This window comes from Aphidius gifuensis, linkage group LG2, assembly GCF_014905175.1.
Source record: "Aphidius gifuensis isolate YNYX2018 linkage group LG2, ASM1490517v1, whole genome shotgun sequence".
NCBI lineage: Eukaryota > Metazoa > Arthropoda > Insecta > Hymenoptera > Braconidae > Aphidius > Aphidius gifuensis.
Window position 1 is genome coordinate 12,026,394 of NC_057789.1, and position 6,583 is coordinate 12,032,976.

A 6,583-nucleotide genomic window follows, 5' to 3' on the forward strand; every position below is an offset into this window, starting at 1 on the left:
ATATATGTTCATAATATTTTGAATGTATATTCTCATTATATATGTATATAATGTATAGAGGATACGAGAAGAAGGAGAACGATGCGTCGAGATCATCAAAAGCGGGGAAGTGGTATCTATAGGACGTCAGTAAATAATTTTAAAAAAATAAAATATTATAAATAATAAAATAACAAATTGTTTTTTTTTTATTTTATTTTTATTTTATACAATGAGTAAATTCCTCAATGATAGGATTATTATATTTGAAACATGATCCTTGACCTTCAATAGTTATTTAATATTTTTTTTTTCCTGATTGTTATAAAATATTAATTTTTTATTATTATTAATGATTTCCAAAACATGAGCCTCTATGTTGACACATCATGATTGACAGCTGTAACACAAAAAAAATTTTATACATAAGTATTAGACCTGTCCAAAAAAAAAGAATTTTTTTTTTTGTACCCTCCTGAGGTCTAAATTTGTTCTTTATGATGACACAAAAATATTTTTTTAGGATTTTTGAGCCTGCTCATCGGGTTTTGTATTTCCCATTTGATTAACACGCGCGTATGGCTGTATATCTTTGACTTTGCATTGGGTTTAGGGAGTTGATTAAAATTTGAAAATACCTTCAAATTGTCACTGTACATTTTTGTACTGTTTTTCGTCAAAAGCTTGAAAATCATGATTTGCAATTTAACTGCTAAACATATTTTATTTAACATAAAAATTTTTTTCTTTATCAAGCTCACTAATTTTATACTTTCGAATAATAATACTTACCCTACTAATAATAATAATAAAATACGTTTACAAGTTAAATTGCATATACCTATAAAGTCATGATTTTTGAGGTTTTCTTGAAACAAAACTATTAACAGTACAAAAAAATGTACAGTGACAATTTAAAGGTATTTTCATGAGCTAAAAACAGACTATATCAACTTCTGGATTAAAACTGACTGAGTTATGCAAAGTCAAAGATATACAGCCATACGCGCGCGTGTTAATCAAATGGAAATACAAAACCCGATGAGCAGGCTAAAAAAATCTAAAAAAATTTTTTTATTTTTTTTTTTGTGTCATCAAAAAGAACAAATTTAGACCTCAGGAGGGTACAAAAAAAAAAATTCTTTTTTTTTGGACAGGTCTAATAAGTATCTTTTATTTTTACAAATAATATAATATTTTAGTATATAAAAATTATACGTACTTTTTTAAGAAAAAACTTCCTGTTCTTCTTCAAACATATCACTATCACTGTCAATATTAATAGGTTGACTTATGTCATTGTTATCACGATTTAAAATTACAATGTCCGCATCATTATTGTCCTCGTTGATGACCTGATTATTATAAATATTAAAAGTTTTTACTTTATGTTCTATATGATTATAAAATTTGTAATAATCAATGGAACGTCTACATATCGGACATCTAACATCGTTCGATTCCAAAATTCTTTCCAAACACGTCTGTCTACAAAAAAAATGTTTGCATGACAGTTTTGCTGGAAATTCAATTGATTCCTCTAAACAAATCGAGCACTGATGGTCTTCATAATACCATAAGCCACTCTCTTCTGGTGTACAAGTTTTCAGTTTTTTACAATATTCCTGATATTTTTGATGTCTTCTATACTTACGATTTTGCAACTTTAGTTTATTAATTTTTTCATCTTCAATTTTTATTTGTTCCGAATTTTTTTTTTTTAGTTTTTTTCAATTTCTCCAGTTTATCCATTAATTTTTTCATTTCCTCTGTTTTACATTTGATTAAATAATCAAGAAATTCATTATCTTTGGATAAACTTTCGCGTAATGTTGTAGCACTACAAATCGATGTATTAGTTTTTTCCATGAGATTATTTAAATCAAAGTGCTCATCGTGCAATGAACATGGTTGAGACATTTTCTACGTCTTTAATAATATATGTTGATGACAAGACACAACTATTTCTAATTGCAGATCAAATACAGCTATAGACCACAATTTCAATTTTCTGAGTGACAAATTGAGCTAGTGTATAATTGACCTATTAAACATAAAAAAAAAATACATAATAATTTTATATGAGATAAATATTTATAGTAGTATCAATGAAAAATCACAACCATTTTTCTAATATTCAAGCAAGATAAAATGAAAAATTGAAATCTTTATTATTCATAAATTAATTTTTAAAAAAAAAAAAAAAAAAAAAAAAAAAAAAGAGATTGTGAAGATAGTGGCGATGTGATTTGAATTATACCAACAAGATTTTATATGTTAATCAACGAATAAATTTAACAAACTTTCCACAATCTCGTTTAAAATAATGAAATGACTTATTTTTATATTTTTAAACAAAAAAAGAATCATATCATCAATGTTACATTGAGTTATGCAAATAAAAACTTAATTCTTACCTCTGAAAAATTGATTTATTCCATGAAATAAAACAGAAAATATCAATATTATTTTCAAATTGATGATTTCTATATTTTTTAGAGAAATAATATTTTAATAATTAATTTTAAAATGGTTTTTAATGATAATAAAAAACGAACAACACTTTTTAAAGTTGAGTTGACGAACAACTGTTACGAACTGAGAGTAAAACTGAAGTGATTGAATTACTTTCTACTATATGTCACTCTTTGTTCGTATTTATTCACAGCACCAGTTTTTAATAACTGGAGTCAACAGTTTTGTTTATCATTTCAGCTGACCATGGCGAAAAATAATACTGCCAATAAAAGAAGAATAATACTGATCCAAAAAATCCAAGATTTTTTTTTTTGTAAATGTAAATTTTTTTTCTAATATACTCAAAAAGTACGAGTAAAATAAGAAAATTATTATTTCATTTACATTACATTCAGGATAAACTGACATCGTAACTTCAACTTGTTCATCACCATACAGATTTTTCGAAAAACATTGCTGTATCATAACTTTTTAATTGACGTGGATGTATAATGACAATTCGATTACTAAAATTTTTTCGTTCGATCTCCAGCTAGCGAATAACTCCAATTATTCATCAATACAATCTTGATCATTAAATTCACAAGCCCAATTGAAAATATATCTTCTCAATATTTTATCAACATGAGACTCTCCGTTAATTTCCTTTGATTCTATTTTTTTATAAATTGGTTTCAAGCTTGTCAGTATGTGTGTCTAAAATTATAAAGCAAATTTATGTACCAAAAACTTGTCAAAACATAAATTAATTAGCATTGAAGATATTTACTTTGTTCAAATTGTAGATATCTTTTCCAGCAAGCACTTTATTCAAGTAAGTAAAACCATTAAAAACAGCTCTCCAAGGTATATAATCAGTTGTTTGTATTAAATATTCAGTTGCTGATAATGCAATTGAATAGGCCACGTAATTTGCTCTTGCAAGATTTAATAAATCATCAATAATTGCTGCACGATTAATTTCATGTATATTTTTGAATTTATCACTCTTCAGAACATTGATGATTGACTGCCAAGAATCACTGTCATAATTGACACGATAATACTCTAAATAAATGGAATAAACATCAATTAGTTAATTATCATTATTACATTTTTAGGATTGTCGATCGTAATTGATGCAGTTGATGAACTCAACCAATTTGTTGGTGCAGTTTTTAAAAAATCAGGATTTGATTTTAATGCCCAAGTTATTGGAATCAACCATGTATTATTAACATCAATATTATCAGGATTTTTTAATAAGAAACGTTCTTGTTCAAGATTAATTATATTATCAGTTCTTTCAACATGTATCACAGTAATGAAGCAAATATTACCAATTGATTTCAATTTATTGACATTTTTAGCTTTACATTTATTGTCAAATATCTCACCTTCAATTTTTCTTGTTATCAACAAATTTTCATCATCATTATTATTATTTAATTTTACCTTTTTTTTTATTATCCTGTAATTTAGGTATATTATCATGATTATTTATTGATAATTTATCCATACCAACATCATTATAATTTTTAATATTATTGTCATCTGTAGAATTATAAATTTCTTGAAATTTTAATTCAATATCATCGTCATCGTAATTATCATTATTCATTATTAATTCATTGCTATTTTTTTTTTGTCTTCAATCACATCAATAATATCGCTACTTTATCATCAATATTATTTAATCATTTCTTCTAATTCAATAAATTCATCAAATGATGTTTTTGATGCATCATCATTGTTATCTGTTAATTTAACTTGTTCAGATGTCGTTATAATATCTGGCTCATTTTTTGGTAAATAAATTGATCTATTATTATTATTATTATTGTTATTATTATTATTATTATTATTATTATTATTAGCTAAATCATGATGTAAATAATCACTTTCAGGTGAACATGTTACTGGACCAATTGATATACCAAATGGTGGTTGTGGATCATAAATTTTAAGTGTATTTATTGAATGATTGATACAACGATATGCAACATTATCTTTTGTTAAATCAAGTGTTGTACGCACGATTACTATTTATTTTATAATCATTTTGTGTTGATGATGATGATAATAATATTGGTGATGATAAATAACTACCACGTGGTAATTGTTGTTCATATAATGATGTTTTTGATATTGATGATTTTTTCATACGTCTACATGTCATCATTTAAACGTGTATTATCACGCAATGAGAATTCTTTTGTTAAATCGTTTGATGATGTATCTGATAAACTTTTTAATGAACTAATATTATTTTTACATGATAATTTATATCTATATTCATCCATACAACGTTTTTCAGCACGATCTAATAAATCTTTGTCATCAAGCTTTAATGAATTATATATTGTCTCCAATTCTTGTAATGCTTCTTCTAAATTTTTTTAAATATCTACGTTTTTCAGCATCATTTGATTTTTTTCCACAATAATATCATCATGTGTTTCATGATTCTTTAGCTTTTTTATATAATCATTATCAAGTGATCCAGTATTAATATATTGTTGTTGTTTTTTATGTGTAATATCAATGTCTGATTGTTGTAATGAATATCTTGTCGGTTGTATTATTTTTGACTTGCATGATCTTGGTGGTGGTTCTGGTGGTCGGTGATTATTATCATCATAATTATTATCTCTAAAACAACATTCATTTTGTTGTATAGGAGGATAAGAATTGAAACTTTTTGTTGGACATAATGATATGTTTAAGTGGCTATTAAAGAAATCATGATTATTATTATCATATGAATATGATTTATTTGTTAAATATTGTTTTTTTTAATGTATCATTATTAATTGTTAATATTTTGGTTGTTAATGCATCAGATAAATATTTTTTTTTTTTTTTTTTTTGTGATTTTAATAATTTATTTGTATCATATTTGTCATCACGATAAATCCGTTTCATATAACGTTCTGTTCTAGCACCACGTGAACGTTTTTTATTTGGTAAATCAATTTTTTTTATATGGAAAATCTTCACTTTGGTAGTGCATTATTTGTGTTGAATCATCATCATTGTCATCTGAACTACTGTTAAAATAACGTTCATTTTTCATTTTACATCTTAGTTTTTTACGATTTTTTATTAATATTTTATTACTTGTGTCATTTGATTCAACTTTATCATCATATTTTATAAATTCTTCTTGATTTATTGTCAATGGTTCTTTTGTTTTTTCATTATAATTATTTAAATATAAATTTAAATCTTGTAATGTTTGTTTATTTATTATTTCAGATGTCGAATTACTTGGACCTGGTATATCTTCTGGTTATTTTTTGTATATTATTGATGGTGATGAAACAATTTGACATGATTCTTGTTTTTGCTTTTTTTAAATAAACCACTAATTAACCATTTTTTTTTTTTTTTTTTTTTCAACGAATTATCATCTTTATTATGAGTATTTTCTATATTTTTTTTTTTCTTGGCTTATTTCCAATTTTTCTGTTTTTTCACCACGACTTATCCACTTGTCCATTTAAAATATTTTAAATTCTTTATTTAGAATAATTAGTGAGTTTAAATTTATTATCTGAAACCAAAAGAATTATATTAACATCAATTGATATAATTAAAATAAGCAATAATTATTGGTAGTATTAACCGTATTAATATATTGTTATAATCACCAACCACCAGAACCACCACCAAGATCATGAAATACACTGTGTATCTGTGTACATGTATTATCAATTTTTTAAGCTGAATATTGAGATTAACATTTGAAAGAAAACGAAAAGACGCTGTTGTCTTTTCAATGACACATTTCAAAATGAAACGTCTTCGAAATTTTGTTGAATATTAAAACGTCAAAATAACTTGAAAATTCCAGTTGAATTAGTGGAAGCCAGCAGACCTGTCTGCAGTATGATGATGATGACACTGTAAAGAAAAACGAAAATAAAAAAAAAAACATTAAAATAACAAATAATTATTACACATAAAATAAAGAAATCTATTAAATATTTATTTTAAGATATTTCAAAAAATTACTTAATCACTGTTTTTCAAAAATTATTTATTGTTTTTCATTGTAGACCTTTAACAAACTGAATCAAAGAAAAAATAATAAAACTACGTCATACACACAAACAAATATGTCTCAACATAAATTCTATTTTAT